The following is a 15,170-nucleotide window of genomic DNA, read 5'->3' as shown; positions in this document are numbered from 1 at the left end:
AGTTGGGGACTAACCAGGTAAACACAGTCTGTTGCAAGCTAGTATACCATAATTAGAGGGAAAGAAAAGTGAGTAAGAGCTGTTAAAATCAATTGCTAAAAGTATGATAAACAATGAAATGTCCTAAATGTATAGGAGGGGAGGTCAGCTGAAGCACTGTTGTAACTGATGGACATTGAACTTTAAAATTAATATGAAAAATGTTCAAGCAATTTATTTAATTGTAAAATACATTGAAACAAAGGGAACCATTGTGTCAACACAGGTCCTTGTCAAGGTGTCCAGCATCTAGGCTTTTACTTATGCATTATGGTGTTAGAAGAGACAAGCCACAACTAGGGTAGTTGTATGCTAACAGCTGTGTCTAGAGACAACAGAAGTCTAAGGAGAAGGGCAGCAAGGAGCCATAAACAGCCAGACCAGCACCAACAGTAATATGCTGAGTCTGATGGTAAAATATTTTGATGTTGGGTTGCTGCCCAGGGAAGATGTTTGGAAATAATGAACAAAGTGGTGGTCTTGTTCTGTTATTAGGTGTGTTCAGGGAAAGAGTCATCAGAAAAATAAATAAGTAAAAAAATATTTTGATACTTAGTTTTGCTCTTCCAATAGAAAGAAGCATGGATGTTCCCAAGTAGTAGCCATTTTTGTAGTAGAGTTTAACTGTAGAATGAAGAATTGCCTTGATATGTATACGTCTGTGTTGATGCTTTTAGCGGTCTTTTGATTTTGATAGAACTGTATCTTTGGTACAGACACATGGTATAATTAAAAGAATATTGAGGTGGTCAAGTAGTATTAAGGAAAAGAAGGATAAAGTAAAAGAAAGTAACAGTCAGAGGCAGAGTTCAAATTTACTGTAATCAGTCATAGTTACAGGCATGAATTGAGTGATTGTTCTCTGTTTGTAATGTATAAATAAATGAAAAAAGTCTATATGAATGTAGCACTGAAATGCGGTACAGTATTCTGCATTTTTAAAGTTTTTTTTTAATCCACCCTGAGTAAAGGCAATCATTGTCACAAAACATTTCTTCATGTTAAATGTCAAGACCATTCTGTAGACCTGTTGCCATATAGCTATACTGATTTTACATTGAGAAACATGGTTTTACTCACAAAGCTAGAGAGGTTTTCTTTAAATATTTTTTAAAAATCTGTTCAAGATAACTGGTCATTCAAAAAGATACATATTTATTGAAATGTGCTATATTGAGGAAGTATAGAATGTAAAAGAGGCTTTCTTGTTTTGTTTTTCAGAAACTTTAGGAAGCCTTTCTGGTACCTTCTGTTGTACATTATGTGGTATTATTATTGTTATAACAGTACCTGTTTAAATCAGGCGTTTTCAGCCTGGTAGTTTTTCATTTTAGTCACTAGAATACACACTAATTTTCCACACATATGATAATGTGTCAGCCACAGAATACTGACTCCGTTTTGTTAAGGAGTTCAGCAATGCATGAAACGCATCATTAGAGGAGGAATGGTTTCGTACCTTGAAGTTTCTAACAATTTCATTTAGGACAACAGCAGAACTCCCTAGAGCACACAAATCGTCTTAAGTTTAAATAAGATGTCGTCTAAGTTGGAGTGATAATTTCTCATCCCTATAATTACTTATAATAGTAAGTTGGAGAAAGAGGTATTAGCTATTTCCAAGCTAAAGGCACTGAGAGGAAAAAAATTCCATTCCATAGTAGACACCATTAACACAGATTGCCTTCAGCCCATTAAGCCTCGTTACTGAGATGTTTTAAACAAGTGTTTGTTTCTAAAAGCTGTGGAAGCTAAAGAAGTAAAAGCCACCTTAGTTTTAAAAGCATGTTTTCTGAGCCTTAATAAAATGACACTTTGTCTTAATTTTGTGTCTCCAGTCGTGCAGGAAATTAGAGGACTAGCTTCTTCCTGCAGAACTTTGGTTTTTCAAGCGTCAGGCTCAATTTGGCAGACTACATTGCTCAAATTAGCTTGTAAATTAATTATTTGTTTCTAAAGTACAACTGATACCAACTTGCATATACAAATACTTAGAATATGAACATATTTCTCATTTGCTTATGTAATTATATGATGGTTGCTCTTGTCAAGATGCATATTTGCTCAGAAACTTAATATTAATTTATGATGCTGAGTTTCTCAAACTGCCATGTGTCATTGTTAAGTATAATTTAGAATGGCCTTTTTTCTCTCCTCTAATTTTCTAAGTTGCAAGCTTGATCTTATTTTGGGCTAGAATGATCTCAGAAATCATCTAACCCTTGTGCATGTATAGTGACAGTGGCAAGTCTGGCTGAAGATGATGTCATTAAAATAACTGATTTCTTTGTGGTTATCTAATTGATATGAAATGACATTTTCGGGCGAGGCCTGCGTACTGGTAGAACGAGAGAGGTTTTTGTGGGATTCCAACTTTGGAGGGAATCTTCTGCTACTCTGCAGGGTCACCTGCTGGTCCGGCCCGAAGTCAGGTTGGGAGAAGGAGTCACCTCCAGCACACAAATTGACTTTGAAATAGGGCGTGAAACGGGCTGTCAAACTTCAGGGATGATTGCTGTCTGTTACACCCATAGACCCATGTTTTAAGCTAGAACACTGCCAGTGGAAATCATATAGTTTGGCAGGTGTTAAAGTCATTTTGCAGCGCTAGCCTTCACATGTTGCAAAAGAAACATCAGAATTATTAATATTCATATAGATTGGTGTCATGTGATGCTTTGACTTTTCCTGACACTAAAGAAGGTGAACACGGATGCTCTGGTTGCCTGTGTACATAATGCACTCGAGATGCTGTGTAGTGCTGTGCTGACACCCCAAAGTCAGCCAGAGCTTTGAAGGGATCTGCCTAGGCCTTCTCATTAAAGTGAGTTTCTCAAAGATGACTGAAATGCTTTTAAATACTATATAAAGCCAAGTTTTGATAAAATAAAAACTTGAATGCTTAGTTTTTAGACAGAGAAAATTCCAAGTAATACAAAAGAAACATGGAGGGTTTCTAAGCATCTTACTTCATACTGCCCTTGACCTTCATCATGGGTCCTTGGTTTCAGCCAACACAGTAACTTGCTGAGATATAGCAAACATTTTTCAGTCCTTGCTGATTCCTAGGAGGTTTTGTTCCTTTGCCTGCAAGGCCTGACTCACTGCACCTGCTGCCCTCAGCGCTCTGCTGTTCTCCCCATGCAGCAGGTTCTCATCTCCTTGTGCTGTAACTTAACTGTTGCCTGCCATAGCTGGCACTGGGGGAGCTTGCCTCCCTCTGCACCTCAGTTTTCCTCGGCCTTTTTAAAGGAACATAACACGAGGATGAACAAGAAAACCAACCAAACAAAACAGAACAGGGACTGCCCATCACAGATGAGAAAAGGGGTAAAGACTGAGCAGGACTGGACATGTCACAGTGTTTAGACACAGTGTCTTTAAAGAGCAAGCAGTAGGACTGACTGCAGAATTGATATTCAGGTATTCTCTTCGTTTCTCTATTCTGTTGGCCAACAGTTCCTCCTCAAACCCCAGTGTAAATACCTTACTCCTAGTTCTGTAAAAGTCTCTTGATGTGACTAAAATCCATTACAGCTTTGCTCCACGTTGGTGCATGAATACATTATATTGCTTGTAAGAGCTGTAGTTGGTCCTGAGCAAAGCCCATCTGACATAGATTATTAACATTAGTAGGTGCTGGACTGTAAGAATACGTTAAAGGGCAACTACATTTTAGGAACAGTGGCATTTTTTGCTGTCTTTTTTTGCTGTCTTTTTTTGCTTCTATTTGCATTCCACACCAATCCAATGAACCATTTGTAGAGTCACAGGAAAGCTATGGAGGTCCCTGCTGCAGTCTGTGCCGTAAAACCTCTACTCAAATTGCTGCATCATAATTAACCAGTTCAAAAGAGGCTGCCATTAAGATGAAGTGTTTAACATGTAGATAAATAAATGCACAAACCTGCTCCACATCTTCTGTTCATTTTGATACCAAAATTAAAATTATGATGTTGAAAATTGATTTCGGCTTTTGCATTAGTAAATTAATTGGAATATTCTGAACATAGATTATCTTAATTTCTTCTGAAATTTCTTTTGAACAGTATGGGTTATTTGAGAGATCGTTTGTGTGATGTGGAAATTAACGTTTGATGTCTTCCGACATTGTCATCAGAGCTCTTAGTTTTCCAGTATGTTTACGGCACAGATGAAAACAAGATGCTGGTCTCAAACCAGGAACCAGTAGTGATTGGATCGAATAGACTCTCTCAGTAATGGATACTTTTATCTGTGTGCTCAACCCGTGGTACCCAAACCCTTACCTGGGATAAGAAAAGAAAAGAAAACATGGGGTAGGCAGTTGTCTTGTCTGTCTGGTTTGAGTTGGTTTGGTTTGCATTGCATAGCTAGGGGGATTTTTTCGTTAACTCAGTGTTAGTCATTTGAATTTATTCAATCGAATATGAAATGTTAAAGTTTCAGGACTGCCATCCTCATCCCGCTTGTTTCTTTAACTAGTAGAGTATGATTATTTTAAGTTGGAAGGTAGCCAGCAGTGTGCCCAGGTGGCCAAGAAGGCCAATAGCATCCTGGCTTGCATCAGGAATAGTGTGGCCACCAGGACTAGTGCAGTGATCATCTCCCTGTACTCGGCACTGGTGAGGCTGCACCTCGAGTCCCGTGTTCAGTTTTGGGCCCCTCACTACAAGAAGGACATAGAGGTGCTGGAGCGTGTCCAGGCAAGGGCAACAAAGCTGGTGAAGGGTCTAGAGCGCAGGTCATGCGAGGAGCGGCTGAGGGAACTGGGGCTGTTTAGCCTGGAGGAGAGGAGGCTGAGGGGAGACCTTATCGCTCTCTACAACTACCTGAAAGGAGGTTGTAGCGAGGTGGGGGTTGATCTCTTCACTCAAGTAACAAGCGATAGGATGAGAGGAAATGGCCTCAAGTTGTGCCAGGGCAGGTTTAGGTTGGATATTAGGAAAAAATTTTTCACTGAAGGGCTAGTCAGGCACAGGAGCAGGCTGCCCGGGGAAGTGGTTGAGTCCCCATCCCTGGAGGTATTTAAAAGAAGGGTAGACATGGTGCTTAGGGGCATGGTTTAGTGGTGGACTTGGCATTGCTAGGTTAACAGTTGGACTCGATGATTTTAAAGGTCTTTTCCAACCTAAATGATTCTATGATTCTAGAATAGCTCTAAGTGAGAGCACTTTGATATCAGGACAGACTTTAATGCCAACTAGCATGAAGTGTGCCATGTATTCATGCTGAACAGTTCTGTTCTTCAGTAGAACTGTTCAGCAGCGAGCTGGCTGAGGAACAGAAGCCTCCAACCAACACAGTAATTTGAGAAGAGCAACTGCTGTATTAATAACAACACAGCTTTCCTCTGACGGTTGATAGACAGTGGGATCTGGGATATTGTTAGGTTGCAGATTTAAGAGGATAATCAGAAGCATAAGATGAGGGAGAATCCGGCAGAGAAAGATGGTGAGTTTGGCAGAACTCCTTGAGCGTTCTCAAGTACCTGGTTGAGGAAACAGCTTTGGAAATTGTAAGGAAGCTGATGAGTGTTCTTTTATTTGCTTTTTGTTCAGTGGAGCAGCGTTTCTGTGCCTTTATGGATTGTAAGCAGGGTGGTGTCAGAGAGGTTTGTTTATCATCAAGTTTCTTCCTTGTGGAAGTAACCAGGGATGGGCCTCAAATTGGCTTCTTGGTTAGAGTAGCACTTACCTTGAAGGTAAGCTTTCTAGTTGAGTTGTTTTTATGTAATAAAATAGACCTTTTGCTTGAATGCCATCAGTGTGCATTTGCTCTTTTCTAGTTTCTCACTCACATTTGTGAAGTGTAGGATAGACACTAAAAATATTATCTATGCAACTTTTCTCTCCAAAATGATACCCCCTCCCAGATGTGCCTTTAATCACTATTGAAGACTTAACCACTTTCATCTTTGATAAAATTGCATTAATTACTCATTCATGTATTCACTTTGCTAATGAAACAGAATCAATTTTGTTCATGTTATTGCAAAGCAGACTGTGACAAACTGAAATACATGATCTGTGGTATTTGTGTCATTGTACCAGCTCTTTGAAAACACAAGCTTAAGCAGCAGAGGTGTTCTTCAGTCATTATAGGTGCATTTATGCCTTGAGGATTGCAAAGAAAGGATGTTTTCACATTCGGTACTGACATAGATTTGCTGGCAGAAATCTGTAGTGTAGACTAGTTGTTTGTTCAGGAATGACACTATATTATCCTTGAAGTTCGGCTGGGAGAGTGCTACCATGGGCGTGTGGGCCAGCAAGGTCCCCTTGCGGCTCTGCCAGGGCGTTTGCTATCTGTTGCGAACAGGGCAGAGTGTTCTCCCCAACTGCTCCCAGCCTGTTGAGGTTTTCCTTTATTTGCTTAGAAGAGCGTTTCTGCAACAGTACCGTATTCATTCTCTTACACTTGTGTTCAGGGAGTGGTTTTGTATCTGCTTACATTTCCAAAGCAAAATATTGGAGCTAGGGAGGAAGAGAGTGTATTCCGTTTCCCCCAGTGATGTTTCAGAACAGAAGGGGTGGATCGTTATGAGCAACCCAAAGCTTCACTGCATTATTAGCCTGCTCTTGCTGAAAATTTGAGTGGGATGGTAGAGTGTGGAAACTGTGCATCTGTGGCAGTGCTTCTGTGGTAATGATGAGTTTGATTTTCAGAACTAAAAAGAACTAGTGTTTTTCTAAAACCAAAATAAACAGTTCCAGAAATGAGATTAACAGTAAAATCCTAAAATGTTTTTTTCACATTCCTTTCAAGTAAAGAGACACACACACCATTCAGTTTATTGTCAGACTTACATCTTAATAATCTCTTAATTTTGCTTGAGTTTTCTTTAATCTAGGATTCAGTCTTGCCAGGGAATGGCGGGTGAGTCGAAGATTTACACATTGGCAAGCATACCTTATGGCACGCTGCAATAATGTACGCTTAAAACAAGCCCATGGATAAATGTCTCCTTTTTTTTCTTCTTCTTTTTTTTTTTTTTTTTTTTTTACAGCTCCACCTCTCTGTGAAATTGTTTCCCTTCTTTTCTTACATGTCCCCAGTTCTATGAGTAGGCTATATAGTTCGCTTGTTTTGGGGTGGGGCGGGGGCATTCCTGCATATGCTGCATACACAATACTGCCAGTATAATTATAGACTGGTTGCATGGAGTACTAGATACACTTTTTCATCTCCTTTTATAACCCAACAGGCTTGCATAATCAAACCTATTTAAAAAAAAACTGTATGTAATGCCTGTAACAAGTGTTTCTGGTTCTTCCAAGATTACAAGGACATGGCATGAAAGTGTAAGTCACTCTGTCTAGTTGTCTCAAAATTGGATGCAAAGTTTGTATTTTAAGCAATTCAAAGATCTGTTAAATTTTGTTTATTTTTGATTAAAGAAACTGGGAAATCAGTTAACTTTTGAGGATTTATTTTATAATGGATAGAGATGGCATTTAGTATAAAAATCTTTTCAACGCTTATTGTATTTTGTAATATCTCAGTCTGACAAATACATTTTTAACATTTATATTTTATCTTTTCCTGTTTTGTTAGTTAGGGGCTATGAAATTTATAGAATTTGACCTCTAATCACACCCAACATCAGTTCAGATAATGCATAAGTATTGCAAAATATTAATTCCTGTGATTAGTTGCTTTCTCATTTATAAACTGTAAGCTTGAATCCTACAGGCCTGAAGGCTTTGTGGAAGCCACACCGAGGCCCTTGCTCCACAGTAGTTTTCTGTTAGTGGCCTAAAATGTGCTTTATAGGAGCACTGCCATTCTAATGACAGTGAGGAATTGACACCTTGGACCTATTCCTGATGTTACACAGTAACAGTTATAGGTCAGTACAGAGATGGTTTCATTTAAAACATTCCTTCAGCTGTGTCCCATTGTGTATTTCTGAGTTGACGGACAAAAGGTTGAGAGTGTTGTGTCCATGCTCTGTTATGAACAATACCTAATGGTACAAGCACATGGAAGACTGCTGCAGGCTGGGCTAGCTCAACATACTCAGTTCTTACCCAGTGGCTATAGGATGTACAGAATGCACAGAAAAAAATTTCCTGTGAGGAAATGGATGTATGAAATTCGTGTTTGAAAGCCAGAATTTTGTGAATACAATGTCCTAAATATATCATACCCAAGGCAAATTTGCTGACAAATCTAGTGAAAAAGATGTGTGAAACCTAACCATTAGGCTAGTTGAGCTGTTGGGTAAAGCCGCTATTTCATTCATTACAATATCTTACAGTAGAGTGTCTGAACTAGTCCTGACAGTATAAATGCTCAGACTCCCTGTGCAAGCATCTTGGGGAAAGACTTAAAAACTAATGTAGTCCCGGCTTTTTCAATGCATGTGATATGATATGTGAAATTTTCTGTCTCCTCAGCCTCAGCTTGGGGTTTACCAATTTTTACATCTGTGGTATCAGAGCTGGAGAAAAGCACCTCATCCTTGACATCTGTGTTGCATTGCATGCCCTGACATAAACTGTCTGCATTTGATTTAATGTCTTCTCCTTACTGGAGATCTGATGTGTGACTATGTGTGAAACTGCGGGTATACAATGTCTGCAATAGGGTAGCCCACCCTCTCTCCAAATTTCTCCAATGTAGACAAATTTTTGTACCCTAAGAAGTAAAAGTTATAAATAGCAGGCTAAATCTTTAACAGGTACCGAATCTGTACAACTCCCAAGTGATCCCAGTGATCAGGCTGCTGGAAGTACTGCTTTTGTGAACAAGCATTTACTTTCCGATGCAATCAAATAATTGTGCCTAGCAAAGCGATGTTTTTAGAAGCATGATTTCACAAGGGCTCTAATTACTGTGTGCTGTATGGTGAGCAAGAGGGATATTAGATGTAATGCTAAAACCACTTATTTATAAATTAATGTTATCTATTTAAAATTAATTAGTGTTTTAAGAGAGCTGATTGCCAATACATTCAGTGGTAATACGTTGCTTGAGCAGTCGTAACAGTCATACGTTTTTTTATTAAGTCCCTAATTCAATTTTTTTCCATTTGAGCAATTTGCTTCATGTTTAAGGTTAAACTCCATATGAGTGTGATAGCACTTTATGTGATTTTACATTTGTCATGTTTTCTGTTTGCATTTATTTAATTCCCTTGTATCACAGACTCAAAGCTAAGTCAAAACCCAGCATACATGTATCACTTTCACTCTTCTTTTTAACAAAGGGGTGAAGGGAGTGTAAAAGAAAAAAACTTGCTGTAGTAATAACTTACCGTCTTTTGAATTTGCTGCTTCTTTTTGAACTTAAATATTTTATATTTAAATATTCATTTCCATTGCTAGTATAATATTTGATACTTTTTTTTTTTTAATCTATGTGGGCATTACAGTTATTCTCCCAACATTTATAGTTCTTTACATACACAGCATCATTAATCCATGGTCTGTTTTTCACAAAGCATGGTGGGACACATATTGTGTCTGGAGAGAGCTGAGTTGAGTGTTTGTGGAGAACTTTGTTCAGCCAGGTACTGACTGCAGCAATGCTTATGTGGGAACATTCACTAATATGAATGATGAAATCTTAAACTATTTTCAAAGTGCATTATCTACTTTTTTGGTGTAGGAAAAATACCTATCTTTAATCAAACTATGCGTTATCTTTTGGTGTAAGCAAGTAACTCGTCAGAAGATGAGACAGAGATTGGATAGAAGATAATTAAAAAAAAAACTATTCAGCAACAGTCCACATTCATGTTTAAGAACAGGCTGCAGTTCAGAACCCAGTAAATCTTGACTCTCATCACGTTAAACCTGACAACAATTGGATTTACAGACAGGGGCAAGATGACACTTCTGAAGATCAAGAAAAAAATTAATTCAGAAAAAAGGAGCGGTATACCATATTATATTAAAAATGTGATGGCAGGGAATAAAAGAGCAAGCATGTGGTGTTGGCGTACAAACATAGAGAATGAAGCAAATATGAAATAATGAAAATAATAAAACCAGACAAAACCCATCCTAAAAAAAAGCAACACTGAAAATGTGGTTGATAAGAGCATTGCCTTGGTTCATGGAGTTGTCCATGGACAAAACATTAAACTCCAATATTTAAATACCTAAAATTAAAAATAAAGAGGAGAAATACCCAAAACCTAATTAGCTTTTTCTTTTCTTTGTTGGTTTGGGTTTTTTTTTTCTTTTAAAATGGGGGCAATGCAGCTTAAAATCTTTTAACCCCAAACTATTTTCTATTGAAACATGTAGGTAGGGAAGTTCAAGTGCAAGTGACTTTTACTGATGTATGGATAATGAGTTCATTGCCAATTTCATCTAAACATGCAGTCTTTAGATGCACTATTAAAGGGTGAAATGAAAGCTAGTGAGAACACCTGAAATGACATGGATGGCTTCCATAAAGAAGCAAAAGTGTGTCTGTACGTTAACTATTTACTCAAGGTTTACAAGAAGTGAAATTGAGACATATGAAACACATATTATAGCTTACATGTAGCGTTTTGGGGCAGAACCAGGGCATTAAAGGTAACTCACTCCTTCATCCTGCTGCACAGTTTTCCTGAAGTAGTGCAGTAGTCTGTGACCTAGCAGAGGAGAAATGATAAAGGAAAGTAATGTGTTACTTCTGTATGATTTCTCCCAAATTATCTTGGTTAGCAAGCGATAGCAAATCAAGCTTTTTAATCATTGTTCATAGCTACTCCCATGCTCTCACATCAACTAGTGCCAAATCTGTGCAGTTAGTATGCTCTAATGTGTTTCAAATACAGAATTGTCAAGCAACAAAGTTGATTTAAAAATATGGTATCTGACACTCATCTGCTGTGTGTATTTTACTACACCATTCAATGATGTACATTTGTGTCAATGTAAATTATACATTTACACATACATGTATGCATATTTGTGTGTGTAAATAAAATCTGCATATGCTTAATTACATCATCTTTCTAGTGGAGCATTATCTAGATTGAAGGATTGTATATGTAAGTCTATTTTTGCAGAGGAAACTGAATTACTTCTTTAGGCAGAAACTCTGTATTTAGGTAGAAACTGTAACTACTGTCACCAAGTATGTTTTGTTTTCAGTGAAGACCACTGAGCTAGTAGATTATAGTCTGTTGTACCAGTCTGAAATAGAAGGATCAGAAATTGTTAAACTACTTTTGTACCACAAAAAAGCTTTACGAGTAAAATAGCTTGAAAAAAGAGGAGCTTAAGTAGGCTTAACGCTTGATAACAAGGAAGAATTGAGTTGCTTATATACATCCATGCTGCAAGTGTTGCAAAGGTGACTCAGACCTTAGTTATTTACAAGCTGCACTGACCATTAAAAAATGGGGGGGGTGGGGAATATCTGTTGGTTCTTTAATATACTGAATAATTTAATTCTCCAACATCTTAGTAAATGACCTCTTCAGTTGTTGTCAGGACCCAGAGCACATTCACCCTCTAGGAGTTTAATTGGCAAAGTTAGAATTTTGCTGGCTGAGTCCAAGGTCAGCTCTGTGGTTGGTAAGAGCTGTTGTGAAGAAAGCTAGAAGTGAGGGCCTGCTCCTTCTTTCCCTTGGGAACTGCTTTTAAGCTGAGGCTGTACCACTGCCCCATCTCTGCTACCTCCCAGCCGTGTGTGCACGCCTGGTCACATTTCTCTGCAATTCAGACCTGCACCCACTGGCGCTTTATTTTAATAGAAATGCTGCACTCAGGAATATAATTTCTCCCTATTTTTAACAGTATGAAATGTGGCTATAAAAGCCAGTTTTGTATTTTGACCTTAGACTATGGTTTAGTTATGTCTTTATATATCTTGGGTCTGTTTAAATGTAGTAAACCATCAACATGCAGGCATGTAAATCTTGGAATAGCCATTGAAATAGACATTGAAAAATTAAGAGGTTAGCTTAGTAATATAAAATTATCATGCTAATCTGTTAATTCCAGTTGCTGCTCATGCGTGCATTCTCTCTTTCCTCCTCTTTCTTTTCCCTGTAGTGTTTGTTTCTTTTTTTTAACTGTGGTTTATTTCTGGAAAACTTATAAAATCTTTTTTACATTTCCCTTTATTATCTCATGGCATTTAACAAATTATGTGTGGCTGTGACTCAGCATTATTAACTCACAAAATTTTAGCTATGTTGGGGTATTTTGGTTATTAAAGAACTCAGTTTTGAAGGAAATAAAATTATTACAGGAGTGTCTGAGTATTCAAACAACTGCAAGTGACAAGTAACTAGTCTTTTCTGACAAAGCTTGAAAATGACTCAAAATAGTTTGTCGGAAACCTATTAAAATGTCTGTATTTGCTGGGGCTTATGATTTTGGTGACCTGACGCTATATCTGAATGTTAGTTGGTATTGCAGCATTAGGAAGGAGCCTGGGTATATGTACCTCATACGTCACGTAAACAACTTGCTTTTTTTTTTTTTTTCCTAATCTGACTGCTTAACCTCACTTTCTTTTTTCAGTACTTATAATCTGTCATATTTTAAATCTGATATCTTATTCTGATTCTGTAATACTTTTTATTTATCTCTGGGATTCTAGTTCCGCTTCCTATTTAATCTCTGTATCTGATTGTCTCGTGACTTCAGATAGACACTTGTATGAGATTTTTTTTTTGTCTTGCAGAGTCTTCGCTTTTGCAGTGAGTGAACTTTTGTGCATGAACTCTAACTTACTGATGGAAAAAAGTTCTGAAGAGAAACACAAGAATTCTAATATTCCTTCAATGTTCAGTACTATTATTAAGGCCTGTATTTTATTAAATCACACACAAGCGATAAGTACGTACATACAAAACTATGTGTTAAGGTTTGTGTATGTATATTGGTAAAAAAAATTTGGTTCTACAAGAAATACATCTTTAAAACAGGAACGTTGCATTAATTAGGAATTGAACTACAGAAAGATATGATGTTCTAAACTGTCCTGAACCCTGAAGTCTACAGAAAATGTCCTTTTTCCTCTGATGAATGAAGAACAGTCTCAGCACTGCTCTGCTTTATAGTGCAGTCATGGCAACATGTATGTTTGACATGCAGTGCCTTTTTTTGGGTTGTCTTTGTGTCAGATGAATGAGGTGTGGATGTGGCTGCTCCATCATGCAGATTTGATAACTCTTAGTTGAGCGCTAGGAAACTATAGTGTTTCCTAGTTGAGCGCTACCTGGAAACTCTGGCACAGTATGCAGTGGCATGGGAGAGATGATCTAACAGTTTCAGGAGATCACAAATGCTTATTATAATCCATCTGAGATGCCGCTGTTTTGCACATTAATCTCATCTAAAGCATTTAAAAATCTTTAGTGTAAAGCTAATCTTCCAACTATGAGCTGATCTGCTATACGTTTCCTGAGTCTGCAGAAATGTTTCTGATAGGTGAGGTTTGTGATGTTAACTAGAAGAATTTGGAGATTTTAAAATGCTTGCACAGAGGCAGGAAACAAGAATGGGAAATTCCTGGCTTCGAAGAAAATCTTTAGGAAGCAGTGAACAGGGGAATATGGATGATTATGCTGAAAGCCTTCAGATACCTTTACGCATCACTTTTGCAATTGGTTCAATAGCTAAATTATTTGTGATTAGCAGTGACCATACAGGATGAATAGTATGTTATAGGAAAAATTGCATCTGTAACTGTGTCCAAAATACTCATATTTTGATAATGTGTTCTCAGTTATCTGCTGACCTTTAAGGTCTGTATTAAGGGACAGTTTATTCTTCTGAAAGCCACTTTGGGAATCACGAACCATGAGAAACACTTACCTAGTAGGCTGATTGGGGGGTAGCATTGGTGACTAGAAGAGCAAGATTATTTCAGGCCTTCTAAAAATAAATGTTATACAGTAATCGCTTTATAAATAAGGGACTATGAAAGGGAGCAGGAGAGAGGACATAAAATCAGAATATATGATGAAAATAACACTGACTACAATTTGGTAAAAAGATAAAATATGCATAGTTGATGCACAACTAACCTGTACTGCTTCAGACACCAGTGGTCCTAAAAAGTGAAACAGAGCTGGAAAAGCTTCATGCAGAAATGTAAAATGTAGGAGTTAATAAAAATTAAGAAAAAATTGCAATTCTTGATTGTCTCTTGTTTTGAATCACAAGCTGCAGATGAGGCAGTGTTTTGAGAAGGTGACAAAATGTGGAAGAAAGATTTGAAAAGATAACCAAAGGATTTTTTTGGGGGAAAAATTAAAGAAAAAATGGTCAAAACCATTTTCCTGCAGCAATAAGTTTGTCAGACTGATCCTTATAATTCAAAGTTGTTTGCATAGAGTTTGCAACACTAATGGATGCCATCATTGGTAGTCTAAACTCTGTTGCCTAAGTTCCTTCTGGGAACAAAACCAAAGAAGTGTTAATGTATATCTTCTTATGCAAAAGTGTAACAGAAATAGCAGTAGAGGCATGCATTTTTAATAGCAGTTAAGCAGACTAGGCAAAGCTTTATAAGAACAATGTTAGAATGAAATGAAAGAGCTTGTGATTATTTTAGATGGTTTGACAGAAATGTCAGTTCAATGTTGATTGTCTATCAAAAATGTAAACAATGTCAGGAACTATTTGGGAGGACGGAGAATGAAGCAGAGTGCCTCTGCTGTGTGAAGTTCGTGTTTGTCTTCAGACTCTGTGGAGTTATAAGAGGTTCAGAAAAGAGAAGTGAGGATAATCAAAATCACTGAATGGCTTCCGTGTGCAGGGTGGATGTCTTAAGGTCTTCAGGCTGGTAAAGTAACAATTCAGTACATATACAATGGAAGTTAATAAGTTATGGGCAGCACTAGAGGATATATAGGCAGCGATCATTGCATGTGTCTTACCAAGGTGTCGTGGTTTAACCCCAGCCAGCAACTAAGCACCACGCAGCCACTCGCTCACTCCCCACCAGTGGGATGGGGGAGAGAATCAGAAGGGTAAAAGGGAGAAAAACTCGTGGGTTGAGATAAGAACAGTTTAATAATTGAAGGGTAATAAATTAGAACAGTTAAATAGGCAAAGCAAAAACTGTGCACGCAAACAAAGCAAAACAAGGAATTCATTCCCTACTTCCCATCGGCAGGGAGGTGTTCAGTCATCTCCAGGAAAGCAGGGCTCCATCACGCGTAACGGTTACTTGGGAAGACAAAT

At 37.8% G+C, this 15,170-nt stretch overlaps 1 protein-coding gene across 4 annotated transcripts in view; it reads left to right on the top strand.

Moving 5' to 3' along the window:
- Positions 1-15,170, top strand: part of PCDH15 (protocadherin related 15) — an 853,821-nt gene that overhangs the window by 202,444 nt on the left and 636,207 nt on the right. The window lies entirely within an intron of this gene.

Source organism: Nipponia nippon, unplaced genomic scaffold, assembly GCF_047370975.1.
Source record: "Nipponia nippon isolate SJK-2023a ecotype South Korea unplaced genomic scaffold, ASM4737097v1 scaffold_3, whole genome shotgun sequence".
NCBI lineage: Eukaryota > Metazoa > Chordata > Aves > Pelecaniformes > Threskiornithidae > Nipponia > Nipponia nippon.
Note: the sequence above shows the minus strand (reverse complement) of the source record. Positions and strands in the feature narration are given on the sequence as shown.